Source organism: Elephantulus edwardii, unplaced genomic scaffold (genome assembly GCF_000299155.1).
Source record: "Elephantulus edwardii isolate Elephantulus edwardi_28Jun2011 unplaced genomic scaffold, EleEdw1.0 scaffold00526, whole genome shotgun sequence".
NCBI lineage: Eukaryota > Metazoa > Chordata > Mammalia > Macroscelidea > Macroscelididae > Elephantulus > Elephantulus edwardii.
Window position 1 is genome coordinate 102,654 of NW_006400276.1, and position 9,242 is coordinate 111,895.

At 40.3% G+C, this 9,242-nt stretch overlaps 1 protein-coding gene and 1 pseudogene across 1 annotated transcript in view; one reads left to right on the plus strand and one right to left on the minus strand.

Annotated features, from left to right (window-relative positions):
• The window catches only part of MPRIP (myosin phosphatase Rho interacting protein), a 268,574-nt gene that overhangs the window by 66,933 nt on the left and 192,399 nt on the right, over positions 1-9,242 (minus strand). The gene's annotated exons all lie outside the window — the stretch shown is intronic.
• LOC102853881 overlaps positions 8,089-9,242 on the plus strand; it is an 84,778-nt pseudogene continuing 83,624 nt past the window's right edge.

A 9,242-nucleotide genomic window follows, 5' to 3' on the forward strand; every position in this document is an offset into this window, starting at 1 on the left:
GCTATTTCATTAAATTCTTCTGTATCTGCCAATTCCTTTCGATACAATGACTCAGTATATTCCTTCCACCTTCTTTTGATACCTCCTGGATCATTAAATTCTTCTAAAAAGTGTTTGGCATTGTCATGGAAAAAGGATACAATCCTAATGCATGTTTTTCTTCATTTTAAACCATGGAGTGTTCCCTGCTCTGCTAAGCAACAGGTCTAGGTATAGATTTTCTGTAAGCATAGTTAAGTGTTCTGGGATTCCCATTCTTTTCAATGTTAGCCATAATATGCTGTAATCCACAGAATCAAATGCCTTTGCATAGTCAATAAAGCAGAAACAGACAGGTATCCTAAGCTTTCTGCCAAGAGCCATCTGATACCAACAATGATATCCCTGATACCAGAGTTTCCTGGAAACACAGCTTGAATTTCTTTCTTGCAGTTTTCTGTTGGATCAAGCTAGCTATCTTCAGCAAAATTTTGCTTGCATGTGATATTAATGATATTGTTTGATAGTTTCTACATCCTGTTGGATCACCTTTTTTTAGGATTGAGAATAAATATGGATCTCTTTCAGTCAGGTGGCATCAACAAAGACTTGTCAGTAGTCTGTGTTATGAAAACTCAAGCTTGCTTGCTGAAACTTAAAAGGACTTGAAGTGTTTGATGCAGAAGATCAAAGAACTTTCAGTATGGATTGCATCTCAACACTAAGACAATTAAAATCCTCACCACTGAGCCAATAGGTAATCACTATGTTGCTGGTGCTGTCGAGTTGAGTACGACTCAAACAGATCTAAACCTTGTTCTATCCTGTGTTATCTTCATCATCTCTGACATGTCTGTACTCACTGCTGCAGTCACTATGTAAATTCATCTCACCAAGAGTTTTCCTCTCTTTTACACTTGATCTTAGCCAAAAGGCCAAGAAGTGACAGGTCTTCCTCTCTTTTGCTGACCCTTCACTTTTCCAAGCATGATGTCCCTTTCCAAGGAATAGCCTCTCCTAGCAACAGGCCCAAAGTATATGAGACATCTGCCATCTCTGCCTCCAAAGGGCACTCTGTTGTACCTTCTCCAATACATTTCTTTTGGCAGTTCATGGAATGTTCAGTGTTCTTTTCTAAAACCACAACTCAAAAGCATCAATTATTCTTCTGTTACCCTTATTCATTGTACAGCTCTCAGTAAGTGATTAGAAAGACTATGGCCTGAATGAGGCGCACCTTAGTCTTCAAACTGACATCACTGTTGTTATGTGCTATCGAGTTGCCTGTGACTCATAGTTACCCTATGTACAGCAGGTCTGAAGTCTGCCCTGTTCTGAGCCAGTCTCACTGATTCCAACACACCAACCTGCATTGCCCCAGTTACTATATCAATCCATCTCATCAGGGTCTTCCTGTCCTGCATCCCTCCACCCTTTTATACACGATCCTTTTCCAAGGCTTGGTCCCTCCTAATCATGTACCCAACGTATGTGAGAAGGAGCTTCAAAATTCTAGCCTCCAAGAAGAAACTTGGTTTTACCCTCTCTAAGACAGATCTATTTGTCTTTTTGGCAGTCCATGATATGTTCAAGATTCTTCTCCAGCACCCCAACTCGAAGGCATCAATTCTTCTAGCATCCTTAGTCACTGTTCAACTCTCTGATGCATAACAAGTAACTGTGTAGACCATGGCCTGCCTGGATTAGGCACATCTTAGGCTCTAGACTGACAGTGTTGCATCTCAGTACTTTGGAGAGGTCCCTGACAGCAGATTTTATCAATACAATTTGTCTTTTGTTATCTTTACTGCTGGTGCCAAGAGTGTTGACTGTGGAGCTCAGCAAGCTGTAATTGTTAACAATTTCAATCTCAGAGAACATCTATCATGTTGCCGCCAAATGGCCCAGTGATGAGAATCGTTGTCTTCTTGATGCTGAGCTTCACTCCATATTAAAGACTACAGTCCTCGACCTTGTGCAGCAAGTTCTTCAGGTATTTCTCATTTTCTGAAAGCAAGGTTGTGTTATCTGCATAATGTAGGTTGGTTGTTGATGACTCTTCCTCTAATCCTGATGCCACATTCCTCCTCAAAAAGCCCATCTTCCTGAATGATCTGTTCTGCATATAGATTGAAAAGGTATGGAGACAGGATGACATCATTGCTCCTTAATAATTTGGAGAGGTCCCCTAACAGCAGACTTACCCAACACAATGCATCTCCCAATCTCATGACTGCTAGCACCAATGGTGTTGATTATACCCAAATAAGATGAAATCGCTGACAACTTCAATCTTTTCTCCATCTATTGAAATAATGCTCACTGTTCCAGTGGTGAGGCTTTTCATACTCTTAATGGTGAGATGCAATACATACTGAAAGATACAGTCTTTGATCTTCTGCAGTAAGCATTTCAAGTTCTCCTCACTTTCAGTAAACCAGCTTGAGTTATTTGCATAATGCAGGTTGTTGATGAGTCTTCTTTCAATTCTAATCCCACATATGTTTTCAGAAAGAATTGTGTGACATGAAAAAAATTTAGAAAGTATAATATGAACAAGAGCCAATGACAATTAAGGAAGAAGTTGGAAGCTACACTGAAAGCACTGGCAAAAAAAAAATTAAGGCTCAAAGAATCAAACTGATACCAACTGACAAGTTTCAACTAACAGATGCAGCCCCAGATGTACTCACCAGTGCATTCCATAAAATTTGGAGGACAGCTACTTGGGTGACTGACTGGAACAGATCCCTCTATTGTTCCCATTCCCATGAAAGGTGATGCAACAGAATGTGGAAATTATCAAACAAGATCATTAGTATGACATACAAGCAAAATGCTGCTGAAGATCATTCCAAACAGGCTATAACAGTACAATAAGAGAGAACTGCTAGAAGTTTAAGCTGGGTTCAGAAGGGGCTGTGTCACTAGCAATGTCACTGCTGATGTCAGATGGATCTGGGCTAAAAGCAGTGAATACCAGAAGAATGTCTTTTTTTAAACTTACTGACTATATAAAGATATTTGACTATGTGGATCATAATAAATTATGTATAACACTGAGAAGAATGGGAATCTCGTAACACTTGATCATGCTTAGGCAATTAGACCAAGGAGCTATTGTTTGAACACAGTAAGGGAATACTGCATGGTTTAAAGTCAGGAAAGGTGTGCATCAGGGTTGTAGCCTTTCTCCAGTATCACTATAGATGGAGAAAAGATTAACATTTTCAATGACTTCATCTTACTTTCATTCACAATCAACACCCTTGGTACTAGCAGTAAAGAAATCAAAAGACATTTCACATTGGGGAAGATTTGCTGCCAAGGACCTTTCCAAAGCATTGGAGAGAAAGAACCTCAGTTTAAAGACTAAGGTGTACTTGATCTAAGTCAAGGTCTTTTTTATTAACTGCTAGGCATATGAAAGTTGCAATAACTAAGGAAAACAGAAGAAGAATCTATGCCTTTCAACTGTGGAATTGGGGAAGAGTATTCAATATTCTATGGGTGTCAAAAGAACAAACAGGTATGTCTTGGAGAAAGCCCTTGGAAACAAGGACAGTGAAGCTTCATCTCACATACTTCAGGCATACTGTTAGGAGAAGCCAGTTCTTGAAGTAGGGCTTGAAAAATTGGAGGTTTAGCATGTATGGGGAAGACTCTCAACAAGATAGATTAGCACAGTGACTATAGCAATACTATTGTTATGTGTCACTGAGTCTTTTGAGACTCATGGCAACTCTATGTACAACGGCACTGAACCCTACTCTATCCTGAGCAAAACTTATTGTCTCTGACACACCTACTCCTATTACCCCAGTCACTGAGTCAGTTCATCTCATCAAAAGTCTTCCTCTCCTGCGTTGTCCCTCCACCCTCCCAAGAATAATGACCCTCCTTGCAACTTGCTGAAAGTATGTCAGACAGAGCTTCAGAATCATTGCCTCCAGGGAGCAGCCTGATTTCACCCTCTCCAAGAAGAATCTTTTTGTTCTCTTAGCAATCCATGGTATATTCAGTATTCTTCTCCAGAACCACAGCTCTAAGGCATCAATTCGCCTTCTATCATCCCTAGACATTGTCCAGCTTTCTGATTTGTAGCAAATAACTGTTAAGACCATGGCCTGGATCAGGTGCACCTTAAGTCTCCAAACTGACATCACTGCTTTTCAGTACTCTGGATAGGTTCCTGAGATTAGATTTTCCCAATGCAATATACCTTTTGATTTCCTGGCTTTCAAGAGCGTTGATTGTGGAACCAAGCAAACGAAAGGTGTTAACAATCTCAAGCTCTTCACCACTTATAATAATGCTGCCAATCAGCCCAGTGGTGAGAATCTTTGTTTTCTTGATGTTGACCTTCAATCTACATTTAAGGCTGCAGTCCTTGACCTACTGGAGAGGGTGAGGACGGCACAGGATAGGGCCAACCGAAAGGCAGGCTGTTCAAATTCACCAGCTACTCCACAAGAGAAGGACAATCTCCTCCCTTGCAATTTATATTACAGCTTCTGAGAACCCACTGTAGGATCAGCAATGAGTCAGTTCCACCTTGACAGCAAAGGAGGTTTTTGACATCTTTACATAACTGCCAGATTACATTATTGCACAGCTGCTAACCCACTGAGAATAATGGCCTACTGAATTTCACACATAACCTTCACCATCACAACCAACATTACTCTCACATCACAATCTGGAGAGCACATTATCATTATTATTCACAGGAAAAGTCATACAATGAAGGGTTTGATTCAATGAAAATTAGGTGTCATTAAAAGTAGAACTGGCAGATCATATTAATTTTTTTTCCTGAGCTTTTTTTATTTTTAAATTTTATACTGGCATTACTTACAAAGTTCGTACACATTGTTTTTCCACACAGGATCTTTCCCCTTTCCTTTACCTGCCTCTCCCTCCACCCATCAAACTGTGTGACCCTATGATTAAGTCCCCCCGCCCCCCGGATCTTAGTTCTTATTCTACAATAATGGTCTTACACAGTATTTATCTTTATGAGACTGAGTTCACTTAGCATAATGCTCTCCAGTCTCTCCCATGTTAGGCAGTAATTTACAAAATCATTGCTCCTGTGTGCTGCATAGTATTTGATTGTGTGAGAATGTACTGTAATTTCTCAATCCATTCCATTGTGTTTGTGCACCTGGGCTGTTTACTGCGTTCTTACAATAGAGAATGAACACTGGTGTACAAGTCTCAGTTTGTGCCTCAGTTCTAATTTTCTCAGGTTATATTCCAAGCAATGGAATAGGTTGGTGATAGGAAATTTCCATGTTCAGCTTTCTGAGGAAATGCCAAACTGCATTCCTGAGTCGTTGTACCATTTTACAATCCCACCAACAATGTACAAGAGTTCCTATCTACCTCAGCTGAAGACGGAGGGACAATCTTCTTCTGTACCTGTCAGATCAAATATGATGGTACACACACACAAAATAATAAAATAAAATAAAAAAAAACCGTGTTACTATCTCTTCACATTTTCTCTACATTTATTACTTGCTGCCCTGTTAACTTTGCCTCTGTGGCTGGGGTAAGATAGTTTCTCATTGTGGTTTTGATTTGCATCTCTCATATTGCCAGTGATTTTGATAATTTATTCATGTGTTTGCTGTCCATCCAAATGTTCTCCTCTGTGAAGTTTTTCCATATCTCTTGCTTATTTTGTAACTGGGTCTTTTTTCTTCTGGAGGTCCAGTATTATTCTGTAAATTTTTGTTATGAAACTCTTGTGTGAGATGGTGTTTGCGAAATGTTTGTTCCTAGTCATTAGGTTTTCTTTTCACCCTGTTGGAACCAATTTCTGATGTGCACAGGGATTTAATTTTTAAAAGATTCCATTCATCAGTTTTATTATCTTTAGATTGTGCACTTCTGACTGTATTTGGCAGTCTCTTTATATCATAGACTAGGCCTTTTTAGCTTGTCTCTTGACATCCCAGTTTTTATCTTATGAACTTTAAGGCTTGGGGCTTTATTCCGAGGTCTCTGATGCACCTTAGTTCGTTTTTATGTATACTGTGAGATGTGGATCCTGTTTCATTCTCAATGAAGAAACACTAAAAGCATTTTCTTTGTAAACAGGGATTAGACAAGGATACCCACTGCTGCCACTTCTCTTCTATTCAGTATTGTAATGGAAATATTGGATTGCTAGGGCAATACAATAAGAGAAGGAAATATAAGGCATCCCGATTGGCAGAGATGGTTAAACTTGCTCTATGCAGATGATACGATATTGTACACAGAAAACCCCAAATACTCAACAAAAAACCCCCCAACTGTTAGAAATAGCAGACCAATTTAGTAGAGTGGAAGGATGTAAGATCAATATCCAAAAATCAGTGGGATTCCTCTACAGTAACAAAGAGAACTCAGAGAAGGAAACTAAGAAAGCAGTATCATTTACAATCACCAACCACAAACTGAGATACTTGGGAGTGAGACTAACAAAAGACCTGTACAAAGAAAACTACAGAACATTTCTGTGGGACACAATAAAAGACCTAAATAAATGGAAAAAATGTTTCCTGTTTATGGATAGGAAGACTCAACATTGTGAAAATGACAATCCTACTAAAAGCAATCTACATGTTCAACACAGTTTCAATACAGAAACCAAATTCATTTTTCTAGGAGACTGAAAGGGAAAATGTTATGTTTATTCAGAGAGGCAAGAGACCTTGAATAAGCAAAGCATTTCTGAGAAGCAAAAACGAAGTGGGAGGCATAGCAATCCCTGACACCAAAACCTACTCTACAGTGGTAGTAACCAAAACAGCATGGTACTGGTACAATGACAGGCACATAAACCAATGGAACAGAATTGAGAACTTAGAAATGGACCCTTGTCAACTGATATTTGACAAGGAAAGAAAACCTATAAAATGGGGAAACGACAACCTCTTCAACAAATGGGGCTGGCAAAACTGGACTGCTAACTGCAGAGAGGTATATTTAATTGAGGCACTGACAGACTCTTTCTCAAACAACTACATCACTTTACATTTCTATCAGCTATATGTATTCATGCCTCCTTTCCTACTAGCATTCTTGTACAGAAGGTCTAAGTGTGCACTGAAACCGCTCCCTCTTGCATCTCAACAGCATTCCTCCAGACAGCAGATACCACGATCACAAGCACCACTATCAGGGTTATTAGCTACCAGAATGACTAGCCTTAGCACAATGACTTCACATACATCGTCTCATATAAAACTCAGAGCAACCCTAAGAGGCTGATGCCAGTAACACCTCCATTCTACAAGTGGGAAAGCAGGCCAGGGGGTAGCTAAGTTTATGACCGAAACTCACCTGGCTAGTAAGAGGCCGAACTAGAGTTAAATTTTGGCTCTCTGGCTCTGAAGCTTGCCCCTTCACTACTTGACACTCTAGTGTGTCTCAGACTCACAAAGCCAGGGAGACTTCTTCAACTAAGGGTTTGAGGATGGCTGTTAGGCCAGGCTCAACCTTAGACTCATGCTCCAGGGTCTAGCCAGGCCTCTCCACTGTCTCACTTTAGTGGTTGGCTAGGCTACCCACATGTTAGGCATCTGAAGAGAGGAGAAAACATGGCCCTTGACAACTGTTTCCCAGCCAGACCTGAGCTTTTTAAGTTAAGAGCCAAGAGAGCTATCTAGGCTGTGACCTGAATGTAGTTGAAGGGAACACTTAGACTCTAAGGAGCTCTGCAGTCATGTTCCCTGTCCCAATTTGGCTCCTCCAGGGACATGGAGGCCAGCCTCTAAAAAGGCTCGCTTCACCTAGTTTTGCTAATTAAATTTTCCAAAAACACAACAACATGCACCAACTCATCTATGGTATAAAGCTGTGGGTTCAGCTCCAGAGCAAAAATGTTACGAGGCAGCTCAAAACTCTCTGGGAGTTTCTGACCCTCTTTTGCTCTTCGATGCTAGCACAGTCTCTCATAAAGCTGCTCATGGTGGAGATCATTTGGCCAAAGACACTTGGCCGAAAGACACAATTTATATTAAATTTGCTGTCAAGAACTGATTGAGAGAGAGCGGGACTCCAGCTTCTAAGTGTTTAATGTGGAGTTGTGCAAGACTACAGAGTGAATTAAAAATGGGTGATGTTGAGAAAAGCAAGGAAAAAGTTTGTGCAGAAATGTGCCCAGTGCCACACCGTTGAAAAGGGAGAAAAACTACAAAACTGGCTTGAATCTGCATGCTTTATTTGGGCAGAAGATTGGTCAAGGCCCTAGATTTTCTTACTGAAGAACAAAGGTATCACCTTGGGTAGAAGATACACTGATGGAGTATCTGGAGAATTCCAAGAAATACTTCCCAGAAACAAAAATTATTGTTGCTGGCATTAAGAAGAACAAAAGGGCAGAGTTGATAGCTCATTTCAAGAAAACTACCAGTGAGAAACACAGTTTGCCAATGCCATTATTTATTACAGAACAAAAATGTCTTGTGACTTTTTTAAACATGTAACATATTTAGAATGTACCCACTTTTTTATATGTACCATAGTCTTTGCAATTGCTTGATATGCATTAGAGAGCTGGACAATGGCTAGGGATGATAGAAAGATAATTGATGCTTTTGAGTTGTGGTGCTAGATAAAAGTGTTGAATAAACCATGAACTGCCAGGAGAACAGGTTTGTCTTAGAGAGGGTGAAGCCAGGTTGCTCCTTGGAGGCAAGAATTCTGAGGGCTCATCTGACACACTCTGGGCATATGCAAGGAGGGACTGGTCCACGGAGAGGGACTTCATGCTAGGAAGGGTGGAAGGATGGAGAAAGAGGGAGACCGTTGATAAAATGGATTGATACAATGACTGTGGTAATGAGGGTAGGTGAGTCAAAGACAGTTAAGTGTCACAGGACAGAGCAGGTTTCAGGGCTGTTGTACATAGGGTCGCTATAAGTCACAAGTGACTTGACGACACATAACAACAACAACAATTATATTTAAATTGATTTCATACCAGAATTTAGATAATGACTGGCTGATAGAATATTTTTGTTAGATAGTCTTGAATTCAGTAAGATTGGCTGTTTTAAATTATAATGATTAGACTTTAAAAATTCTGATAGTCGGGAGATCCAAGATGGCGGCAGAGGCAGAGACAGCATGGTGAGCTGCGGGAGCAGCGAACCACTTAAAGCAGGGCCATTATGGCCTTCCACAGACTTTGGCTTATTGATAATTGAACACTTAAACAGTTGATGACTGGCCCTCAGTGAAGATCGAGGCTCAACAACAGGAAT